Source organism: Mustelus asterias, chromosome 21, assembly GCF_964213995.1.
Source record: "Mustelus asterias chromosome 21, sMusAst1.hap1.1, whole genome shotgun sequence".
Lineage (NCBI taxonomy): Eukaryota > Metazoa > Chordata > Chondrichthyes > Carcharhiniformes > Triakidae > Mustelus > Mustelus asterias.
The window spans coordinates 12,736,048-12,748,551 of NC_135821.1; the positions used below are offsets into that span (position 1 = coordinate 12,736,048).

General features: G+C 48.3%; 1 pseudogene; it reads left to right on the forward strand.

Annotated features, from left to right (window-relative positions):
- Positions 1-11,681: 11,681 nt before the first annotated feature.
- On the forward strand, positions 11,682-12,203 carry LOC144509470 (ferritin, heavy subunit pseudogene; annotated as a pseudogene).
- Positions 12,204-12,504: the final 301 nt, after the last annotated feature.

Below are 12,504 nucleotides of genomic sequence, written 5' to 3' on the forward strand. Positions count from 1 at the left end.
TGGTAACTCGAAGGATGTTGACAGCGGGGGATTCAGTGATGGTTACACCATTGAGTGTCAAGGGGTGGTGAACCTGAGGAATTCTTTACCACAGAATGCTGTGAGGACAAAGCCACTGAATATATTTTGGAACAAAATAGATTTCTAGTCTCTAGAGATGAGAAGGGGTGAGGGCAGAGTGCGGGAGTGTGATGTTGAGATGGAGGATCAGGCATGGTCATATCAAATGGAGCAGGATCGAAGGGCCAAATGGCCTCCTCCTGATTCTAGTTTCTTTGACTTGATTTATTATTGTCACATGTATTTGTACACAGCAAAAAGTATTGTTTCTTGTGCACTATACAGACAAAGCATACCATTCATAGAGAAGGAAAGGAGAAGGTGCAGAATGTAGTGTTACAGTCATAGCTAGGGTGTAGAGAAAAATGAATTTAATACAAGGTAGGTCTATTCAAAAGACTGATGACAGCAGGGAATAAGCTGTTCTTGAGTCGGTTGGTACGAGATCTCAGACTTTTCCCGATGGAAGAAGGTTGAACAGAATATACCCGGGGTGTGTGGAGTCCTTAATTATGCTGGCTGCTTTTCCAAGGCAGTGGGAAGTGTAGAGAAAGTCAATGGATGGGCGGCTGGTTTGCGTGATGGATTGGGCTTCATTCATGACCCTTTGTAGTTTCTTGCAGTCTTGGTCAGAGCAGGAGCCATACCAAGCTGTGATACAACCATAATCTATGGTGCATCTGTCAAAGTTGGTGAGAGTTGTAGCTGACATGCCAAATTTTCTTAGCCTCCTGAGAAAGTAGAGGCGTTGGTGGGCTTTCTTAACTATAGCATCAGTGTGGAGGGACCAGGACAGGTTGTTGGTGATCTGGACACCTGGAAACTTGAAGCTCTCAACCATTTCCACTTCATCCCCGTTGATGTAGACAGGGACATGTCCTCCATTATACTTCCAGAAGTCAATGACAATCTCCTTCATTTTATTGACATTGAGGGAGAGATTATTGTTGCCGCACCAGTTCACCAGATTCTCTATCTCATTCCTGTACTCTGTCTCGTCATTGTTTGAGATCCGACCCACTATGGTGGTGTCATCAGCAAACTTGAAAATGGAGTTGGAGGGGAATGTGGCCACACAGTCATAGGTGTATAAGAAGTATGGTAAGCGGCTGAGGACACAGTCTTGTGAGGCACCGGTGTTGAGGATGATTGTGGTGTTGTTGCCTATCCCTACTGATTGTGGTCTGTAGGTTAGGAAGTTCAGGATCCAGTTACAGAGGGAAGTGCCAAGGCCCAGGCCACGGAGTTTGGAGATGAGTTTAGTCGGGATAATGGTGTTGAAGGCTGAGTTGTAGTCAATAATTTAAATAGTCAATAGATTCTGTGTTTCTATCCCTCGAGTTTGATTCGCTTGTCTGTTTATGACCTTGCCTTGTTAGTCTTAGCCAGTAGACTTTGATTTTGATTGATTGGACTTATTATTGTCACATTTATTAGTATACTGTGAAAAGTATTGTTTTTTGCGCGCTATGCAGACAAAGCATACTGTTCATAGAGAAGGAAACGAGAGAGTGCAGAATGTAGTGTTGCAGTCATAGCTAGGATGTCGAGAAAGATCAACTTAACGCGAGGTCGGTCCATTCAAAAGTCTAATGGCAGCAGGGAAGAAGCTGTTCTTGAGTCGGTTGGTACGTGACCTCAGACTTTTGTATCCTTTTCCTGACGGAAGAAGGTGGAAGAGAGAATGTCCGGGGTGCATGGGGTCCTTGATTATGCTGGCTGCTTTGCCAAGGCAGCGGGAAGTGTAGACAGAGTCAATGGATGGGAGGCTGGTTTGAGTCCAGAGGATCGGAAGTATTGCTGACATCTGGTGAGAGAGTAAGGGACCTCAATCCAAGGTTTTGCCAGGACAAGCTGGTGTCTGAAATGCAGATGTTAGCTGGGGGAAGTATTTCTTCACAGCCTCATATTTTGCAACCGGCAGCCGGGGAAGAACAGATGGCACTTGGACTGCTTTGGATCTGCAGGGCTGGTGCAGGAACAACACTTAGATCACTTGATAAAAGCAAGCTTCCTCATAAAGTGCCAACTTGCATTGAAAAGCCAGGTACGAGCGGTTGGATCGCTCCCTAATATCTGAGATAGATAAAAGGTGCCATCCAATACTTTTCAAATCGCCTCCCTATCAAACCATGGTAATGTGTCGGCAGACGGTTTATAACTTTCATTCACGCGTGTGGGCTTGGCTTCAGTGAGCGTCTTGAGTAGGGGGTGGTGATTTTCACACCAGTGCCTCCATTCCAATCGCAGGCAATCTGTATCACTTATGTGGGAAGCTTAATGCAGAATGTCATCCCTTGCAATTCCTCTAAAGGCATAAAACACTAACAGAGGAATCAGATCACCTTGCATCGCATTTCATACACTCCTCTGCAAATCCTCTCTCTCGCTAGAACAGCAGACTGTTGTACACAGAAAAGGCAGCTCCCTCCCTCCAGACATACATCATAGAATCCCTACAGCGCAGAAGGAGGCCATTCAGCCCATCGAGTGTCCTCCAACCCTCCAACAGAGATTCCCACTATGGCCCATCCCCGTAACCCCACATGTTTCTTTTTTCTTCATTTGTGGGACATGGGTGTCGCTGGCTGGCCAGCTTCTCCCACCTCCTTCCTTCGGGAAAAAGATACAAAAGTCTGAGGACATGTAGCAACTGACTCAAGAACAGCTTCTTCCCTGCTGCTGTCAGGCTTTTGAACGGACTTACCTTGCATTAAGCTGATTTTTCTCTACACTCTAGCTGTGACTGTAACACTACATTCTGCACTCTCTCCTTTCCTTCTCTATGAACGGTATGTTTTATCTGTACGGCGCGCAAGAAACAATACTTTTCACTGTATGTTAATACATGTGATAATAAATCAAATCAAATCAAAGCATTTATTGCCCATTCCTAGTTGACCGAGGACAGTTCAGAGTGAACCACATTGCTGTGGCTCTGGAGTCACATCTCGGCCAGACCGGGTAAGGATGGCAGATTTCCTTCCCTAAAGGACATTAGTGAACCAGTTGGGTTTTTCCGACAATCAACAATGGTTTCATGGTCATCAGTAGATTCCTAATTCCAGATATTTTTTATTGAATTCAAATTCCACCATCTGCCATGGCGGGATTCGAACCCGGGTCCCCCAGAACATTCATAAAATCATAGAAACCCTACTGTGCAGAAGGAGGCCATTCGGCCCATCGAGTCTGCACTGACAACAATCCCAACTAGGCCTTATCGCCGTAACCCCACATATTAACCCCGCTAATCCCTCCAACCTACACATCCTGGGACACTAAGGGGCAATTTAGCATGGCCAATCCACCTAACCCGCACATCTTTGGAGTGTGGGAGGAAACTGGAGCACCCGGAGGAAACCTACACAGACACGGGGTAGAACGTGTAAACTCCACACAGACAGTGACCCAAGCCGGGAATCGAACCCGGGTCCCTGGCGCTGTGAGGCAGGCGCTAACCACAAGTGCCACCGTGCTGTCCATTAGCGGAGTTTCTGGATTAATAGTCTGGCGATGATACAAGGTCATTGCCTCCCCTAATTACCCCGCTAATACCCTAACCTAAACATAAATGTACAATTTAGCATGGCCTATCCACCTAACCAGCATGTCTTTCAGACTGTGGGAGGAAATTGGAGCACCCGGAGGCAACCCATGCAGACACGGGGAGAACATGCGAGCTCCACACAGACAGTGACCCAAGACCAGGATTGAACCCGGGTCCCTGGCGCTGTGAAGCAGCAGTGCTAACCACTGTGCTACCATGTTGCCCCCTATTATAGGGCGGTTCCATTTTTTATATTCTAATTTTTTTTTAATGTTCTAATTATAGCGTCAGTCTATTTTCTCCCCAGTCTAACTTTCCTCCTTGATTTTCTGTTATTTCTCTTTTCCCTCTGTTATTTGTTACAGAGGCACTTAACTGCAGGTAGAAATGTGTCTTTATCGCCCTCCCCCACTCCCAAGTAACTCATCCACCTCCCTCTGTCATTATCATGCGGCTGGGATTCTCCAGTCCCGCTGCGGTAAATGGAGAATTGGCCGAACGCCAGATTGTCGCCAGCTGCGGTGGTGGAGCGAACGGGATCAGAGGATTCCAGGCCCACAATTCACTGCCTGTCGAGCCTGGACGTCAACAAGGCAACTGAGCGATCTGGACGCCAGTGGAAAATGGGGGTGAGGGTGAAAAGGAAGGGCCTGCATTTTTATAGCGCCTTTCACATCTCACCAGGATGTCCCAAAGATGATCACAGCCGATCAATTATTTTTCATGGCTCAGGTACATGTTGGTGTGTGAACAGCTCTTTTGCGCACAGCAAGATCCCATACGCATCAAATGCAGCGGTTCAAGAAGGCAGCTCACCACCACCTTCTATGGGGCAACTAACAATAAATGTTGGCCAGGCCCTATTGTAGGCCCACCCTGCTCAACCTCCGAGTGTAGGCCCAGTCTGGCCAACCTCCCATTGTTTGGCCCAACCTGCTCAACCTCCCAACGTAGGCCCAATCTGCTTAACCTCCCAGTGTAGGCCCAATCTGCCAAACCTCCCATTGTAGGCCTACCTGCCCAACCTCCCAGTGTAGGCCCAATCTGCTCAACCTCCCAGTGTAGGCCCAATCTGCCCAACCTCCCAGTGTAGGCCCAATCTGCCCAACCTCCCAGTGTAGGCCCAATCTGCCCGACCTCCCAGTGTAGGCCCAATCTGCGCAACATCCCAGTATGGGCCCAATCTGCCTAACCTCCCAGTGTAGGCCCAATCTTATCAACCTCCCAGTGTAGGCCCAATCTTCTCAACCTCCTATTGTAGGTCCAATCTGCCCAACCTCCCATTGTAGGCCCAACCTGCCCAACCTCCCAGTGTAGGCCCAATCTTCTCAACCTCCCAGTTTAGGCCCAATCTGCTCAACCTCCCAGTGTAGGCCCAATCTGCCCAACCTCCCAGTGTAGGCCCAATCTGCCCAACCTCCCAGTGTAGGCCCTTTTGTAAGAGGGAGGTCGTGCCTTACAAATTTGGTGGAGTTTTTTGAGGAAGTGACAAAAACGGTTGATGAAGGAAGGGCCGTGGATGTCGTCTATATGGATTTCAGTAAGGCATTTGACAAAGTCCCACATGGCAGGTTGGTTAAGAAGGTTAAGGCTCATGGGATACAAAGAGAAGTGGCTAGATGGGTGGAGAACTGGCTTGGCCATAGGAGACAGAGGGTAGTGGTCGAAGGGTCTTTTTCCGGCTGGAGGTCTGTGACCAGTGGTGTTCCGCAGGGCTCTGTACTGGGACCTCTGCTATTTGTGATATATATAAATGATTTGGAAGAAGGTGTAACTGGTGTAATCAGCAAGTTTGCGGATGACACGAAGATGGCTGGAATTGCGGATAGCGAAGAGCATTGTCGGGCAATACAGCAGGATATAGATAGGCTGGAAAATTGGGCGGAGAAATGGCAGATGGAATTTAATCCGGATAAATGCGAAGTGATGCATTTTGGAAGAAATAATGTAGGGAGGTGTTATACAATAAATGGCAGAGTCATCAGGAGTATAGAAACACAGAGGGACCTAGGTGTGCAAGTCCACAAATCCTTGAAGGTGGCAACACAGGTGGAGAAGGTGGTGAAGAAGGCATATGGTATGCTTGCCTTTATAGGACGGGGTATTGAGTATAAAAGCTGGAGTCTGATGATGCAGCTGTATAGAACGCTGGTTAGGCCACATTTGGAGTACTGCGTCCAGTTCTGGTCGCCGCACTACCAGAAGGACGTGGAGGCATTGGAGAGAGTGCAGAGAAGGTTTACCAGGATGTTGCCTGGTATGGAGGGTCTTAGCTGTGAGGAGAGATTGGGTAGACTGGGGTTGTTCTCCTTGGAAAGACGGAGAATGAGGGGAGATCTAATAGAGGTATACAAGATTATGAAGGGGATAGATAGGGTGAACAGTGGGAAGCTTTTTCCCAGGTTGGAGGTGACGATCACGAGGGGTCACGGGCTCAAGCTGAGAGGGGTGAAGTATAACTCAGACATCAGAGGGACGTTTTTTACACAGAGGGTGGTGGGGGCCTGGAATGCGCTGCCAAGTAGGGTGGTGGAGGCAGGCACGCTGACATCGTTTAAGACTTACCTGGATAGTCACATGAGCAGCCTGGGAATGGAGGGATACAAACGATTGGTCTAGTTGGACCAAGGAGCGGCACAGGCTTGGAGGGCCGAAGGGCCTGTTTCCTGTGCTGTACTGTTCTTTGTTCTTTGTTTGTGTAGGCCCAATCTGCCCAACCTCCCAGTGTAGGCCCAATCTGCCCGACCTCCCAGTGTAGGCCCAATCTGCGCAACATCCCAGTATGGGCCCAATCTGCCTAACCTCCCAGTGTAGGCCCAATCTTCTCAACCTCCCAGTGTAGGCCCAATCTTCTCAACCTCCTATTGTAGGTCCAATCTGCCCAACCTCCCATTGTAGGCCCAACCTGCCCAACCTCCCAGTGTAGGCCCAATCTTCTCAACCTCCCAGTGTAGGCCCAACCTGCCCAACCTCCCAGTGTAGGCCCAACCTGCCCAACCTCCCAGTGTAGGCCCAACCTGCCCAAACTCCCAGTGTAGGCCCAACCTGCCCAACCGCCCACTGTTAGGCCCAACCTGCTCAGCCTTCCATCATAGGCCCAACCCACTCATCCCCAGGAAACAATCCTGCAAATGTTTTTTTCCCGGTTGGTGTCAGAGACAATTATACCCGACCCTAAGCAACAGTCTTCTAAAACACTGGAGAGAGTGGGTGAGAGTGATTGGAGTTGACACTTGAAGTAGGATCAAGGTTTCTCGAGAAAGGGAGCACTAAGGAGCAAGATAAAATAGCAAAGTACAGGTTACTGCTAAATAAATGCAAATCCTCACATGGGAGTGAACATATAGAGAGTTAACTATTGATTACAGCCTCGTAAGAAGCTCTCAAGTGTAATGTAAACAGTCTCCAGCCATCTGAGACATTAACAGTAGCACTTTCAGAGAGCGTCGTGTCTTCCTGCGAGTGAATGCAAACAAAAGATGTAATCAGGAGAACTTTTCTTTTGCCTTGACAGGCAATCGAGTCACGAGGGGGGAAGAGGTGAGCCGCAAGTGGCTGCTGGGCCTAGGATTCTCGCAGTGCCTGTCACTACATTGTGACATCCTGTTTGAGACTCTGTGATACCGCCTGCCTCCAGCACTAACATCACAAGAGCTCCAGTCTGGAGTGTGCTCAGCCCTATAAACCACAAGAAGCTACAAAGGGGTGTGAATGTAACCCAGTCCATCACCCAAACCAGCCTCCCATCCATTGACTCTGTCTACACTTCCCGCTGCCTCAGGAAAAGCAGCCATAGAGTCATAGAGGTTTACAGCATGGAAACAGGCTCTTCGGCCCAACTTGTCCATGCCACCCTTTTTTTAAAAACCGCTAATCTAGTCCCAATTGCCCGCGTTTGGCCCATATCCCTCCACACCCATCTTACCCATGTAACTATCTAAATGCTTTTTAAAAGACAAAATTTTACCCGCCTCTCCTACGACCTCTGGCAGCATAATCAAGCACCCCACGCACCGTGGACATTCTCTCTTCCACTTTCTTGCACTGGGAAAAAGACAAAGTCCAAAGATGTGCGGGTTAGGTTCATTGGCAATACTAAATTGGCAATACTCCGTCTACACTTCCCTCTGCCTCAGGAAAGCAGCCATAGAGTCATAGAGGTTTACAGCATGGAAACAAGCCCTTTGGCCCAACTTGTCCATGCCACCCTTCTTTTTAAAACCCCTAAGCTAATCCCAATTGCCCACATTTGGCCCATATCCCTCCACACCCATCCTATCCATGCAACTGTCCAAATGCTTTTTAGAAGACAAAATTGTATCCGCCTCTACTACTACCTCTGACAGGATAATTAAGGACCCCACGCACCCCAGACATTCTCTCTTCCATCTTCTTGCATCGGGAAAAAGATACAAAGGTCTGAGGCCACGTACCAACCGTCTCAAGAACAGCTTCTTCCCTGCTGCCATTTTGAAAGGACCTACCTTGCACTAAGTTGATCTTTCTCTACACCCTAGCTATGACTGTAACACTACATTCTGCACTCTCTCCTTTCCTTCTCTATGAATGGTATGCTTTGTTTGTATAGCGCTCAAGAAACAATACTTTTCACTGTAAACTAATACATTAAAGTAAAGTTAAAAATGTCGATTTATTAGTCACAAATAAGACTTACACTGCAATGAAGTTACTGTCAAATTCCCCTAGTCGCTTCAGTCTGGCACCTGTTCGGGTCACTGCACCCTAACCAGCACAGCTTTCAGAATGTAGGAGGAAACTGGAGCACCCGGAGGAAACCCACGCAGACACGGGGAGAATGTGCAAACTCCGCACAGACAGTGACCCGAGGCCGGGAATCGAACCCAGGTCCCTGGCGCTGTGAAGCAGCAGCGCTAACCACTGTGCTACTGTGCCGCCCAGTACATGTGACAATAATTAATCAGATCAAATCCAGTCAAATAAATGTGATGCACGGAGTTATGGACGCACACATGCCAGAAGAATAAGGTGACCCAATTACACCCCTTCAATCTGGACACAATTTGCGCTCAGACCTTTACGGGATCTGGTGAAGGGTTGAACTGATGAAATTATTATTCGTTCAATGAAAGCCTTTGAAGTTTGGTTCTTACCATTGCAGGGCCTGGTCTTTGGATTGGCTGCAACGCTGCCCTTACGAAAAAAACTTGACGTAAGTTTGTTTGGGTGGAACAGTCCATTTAGTGGTTAAGGTTCACGCAATATCATGATTGTTTTTTTTCCCTTGTTTGTAAGTGGTAAAAGTTATTGCTAATTTCCTTTCTAGACATGTTAACTGTGTTCTTAAAGAAACATTAATTACTATTTATTTATTTTATTAGCGTCACAAGTAGGCTTACATCAACACCGCAATGAAGTTACTGTGAAAATCCCCGAGTGGCCACACTCCGGTGCCTGTTCGGGTACACTGAGGGAGAATTTAGCACGGCCAATGCACCCTAACCAGCACGTCTTTCAGATTCATAGAAATCATAGAAACCCTACAGTGCAGAAAGAGGCCATTCGGCCCATCGAGTCCGCACCGACCACAATCCCACCCAGGCCCTACCCCCATATCCCTACATATTTACCCACTAATCCCTCTAACCTACGCATCCCAGGACACTAAGGGGCAATTTTTAGCATGGCCAATCAACCTAACCCGCACATCTTTGGACTGTGGGAGGAAACCGGAGCACCCGGAGGAAACCCACGCAGACACGAGGAGAATGTGCAAATTCCGCACAGACGGTGACCCGAGCCGGGAATTGAACCCAGGTCCCTGGAGCTGTGAAGCAGCAGTGCTAACCACCGTGCTACCGTGCCGTCCTGTGGGACTGTGCCCAGACTGTGGGAGGAAACTGGAGCACCCGGAGGAATCTCACGCAGACAATAGCTTTATGAAGTATCAACACTGTAAACATAGAAACATAGAAGATAGGAGCAGGAGGCCATTCGGCCCTTCGAGCCTGCTCTGCCATTCATCACGATCATGGCTGATCATCCAACTCAATAACCTAATCCTGCTTTCTCCCCATAACCTTTGATCCCATTCGCCCTAAGTGCTATATCCAGCTGCCTCTTGAATACATTCAACGTTTTGGCATCAACTACTTCCTGTGGTAATGAATTCCACAGGCTCACCACTCTTTGGGTGAAGAAATGTCTCCTCATCTCCGTCCTAAATGGTCTACCCCGAATCCTCAGACTGTGACCCCTGGTTCTGGACTCCCCCACCATCGGGAACATCCTCCCTGCATCTACCCTGTCTAGTCCTGTTAGAATTTTATAAGTCTCTATGAGATCCCCCCTCATTCATCTGACCTCCAGCGAAAACAATCCTAACCTGGTCAATCTCTCCTCATACATCAATCCCGCCATCCTCGGAATCAGTTCGAAGTTCTAAAGAGTTCCAAGCAATCTTAACTTAACCACCATCAGAGCTAACTCTTCCCAATCCGTTCCACAACACCTTATAGATTTGAAGATCTATAAAAATCCAGTAACTGTTACCAGACAAGTCTTTTACGTTTGTTGGGGACTGTTTCTGAGCTTTAACCAGCAGTTTGCTTTTCACATCTGGGTTCTTTTCCACTATTTGCTGGGAGTAAAACAGCTATCCCTGTCATTGGCTGCAGTCTAAAACAGCTCCTTTCATTGGTTTCAGTATCCCCTTAAATACGTTTTTTCCCTGTGGTCTCTCCCAGACATAATTAGCTTAATCTCTTTATTTTAGCTTAGAGTCTAACATGGGTTTGGAAGGTGCAGCCTAAGGAACCTTGGTGAGTTACTGTAGTGCATCTTGTAGATGATACACACTGCTGTCACAGAATCATTGAATCCTACAGTAGGAGGCCATTCGGCCCATCGAATCTGCACCGACCACAACCCACCCAGGCCCTATCTCCATAACCCCATGCACTTACCCTAGCTAGTTCCCCTGACACTAAGAGGCAATTTACCAAGGCCAATCCACCTAACCTACACATCTTTGGAGTGTGGGAGGAGACCAGAGGAAACCCACGCAGACATGGGGAGAACGTGCAAACTCCACGCAGATCGTGACCCGAGGCCAGAAATCGAACCCAGGTCCCTGGTGCTGTGAGGCAACAGAGCTAACCACTGTGCCACCATGCCGCCCCTACCTGTTGGTGGTGGAGGGTGTGAATATTCATGGGAATGGGTAACAATCAAGCGGGGTCGTTTTGTCCTGGATATTGAGGACTCAATGGGCCCGATGGCCTCCTTCTGCACGATAGGAATTCCACGATTCTATAAGAGGGGAGCCACAGTAACAAGTGGCGCCATAAGACAATGAGAAACAGCAAGAGGAGTAGGCCATTCGGCCCCTCGAACCTGTTCCCACATTCAGTAGGATCATGTCTGACGCTCAACCATGAGGCCATAAGAAATAAGAATAGGAGTAGGCCATTCAGCCCATCGAGCCTGCGTCACCATTCAGCAGGATCATGGATGTTCCGACATTGCTCACATCTACTTTCCTGCCCTTTCCCCGCAACTCTTGATTCGCTTAATGATGAAAAATCTATCTATCTTAGCCTTAAATATACACAAGAAATGAGATTCTCTGACCTCCCAGGCGTGTGTTTCCCACTGGTGGGGAGGTGGTGTGTTGTTTGCGAACGGCGGGTTTCCCTCGTCCCTCCGCAGTCGATGGAAATTCCCATTGCTGTCACCCCAAGCCAGCGGGAAACCCACAGGCGGGTGGGCGGTGGGGGGGGCGGTGCGCTGCCCCGACAGGACCAGAGAATCTGCCGGCGTGAATAGCCAGAGGATTCCGGCCAAGGACTCTGCCCCCCTCTGTGGCAAGGAGTTCCAGAGACTCAGAGATAAAATTCCCCCGCATCTCAGTCTTAAAGCAAGGAGTCTCACAACACCAGGGTTAAAGTCCAACAGGTTTATTTGGAATCACGAGCTTTCGGAGCGCGGCTCCTTCAGCTAGTCACTCACCTGATGAAGGAGCAGCGCTCCGAAAGCTCGTGCTACCAAATAAACCTGTTCTAGAACTTTCTAGGTGATAGGAATCGTGAAGATGGCTTCCCAAGTGCGTCAGAACTACCACAAGGACTGTGAGGATGCTGTTAACAAGCAGATCAACCTGGAGCTCTATTCTTCCTATGTTTACCTCTCCATGTTCTCTTTCTTTGACCGGGATGATGTTGCCCTGAGTCACTTTGCTGAGTTCTTCAAGGAGCAGTCACACGAGGAACGGGAACACGCTGAGAAACTGATGGAATTCCAGAATAAACGTGGAGGCAGACTCATCCTGGAGGATGTCAAGAAGCCAGAGCAGGATGAGTGGAACAATGGTCTGGGGGCAATGCAGAGAGAGCTCTGCAGATGGAGAAGAATGTGAACCAGAGTCTGCTGGATCTGCACAAACTCTCCTCTGGGAACACCGACCCTCATCCGTGACTTCCTGGAGACTCACTACTTGGATGAACAAGTGAAGATGATCAAGAAGCTTGGAGATCACATCACCAACCTGAAGAGACTGGGAGCCCCTGAGAATGGCATGGGAGAGTACCTGTTTGATAGGCTCACCCTCAATTGATTCGAGAAGCATTTTGTTCTGTACATATAGCAAGGACAAAGTGAACCAATAGTTTCCTCTGTTCTTCCCTGTATGGAAATAAAGCTTGTTCATGATTCAGAAAAGAAATAAACCTTTTGGACTTTAACTTGGTGTTGTTGAGACTTCTTACTGTGCCCACTCCAGTGCAACGCCGGCAACTTAACATCTCAGTCTTAAAGCGGGGCCCCTTGGCATTCTGCAATCGCTCCCTACACAGGGGATCGGAAGCTATGTTAAATCAGAACGCAAGTCACTCTTACTCACTCAACCTTCACAAACT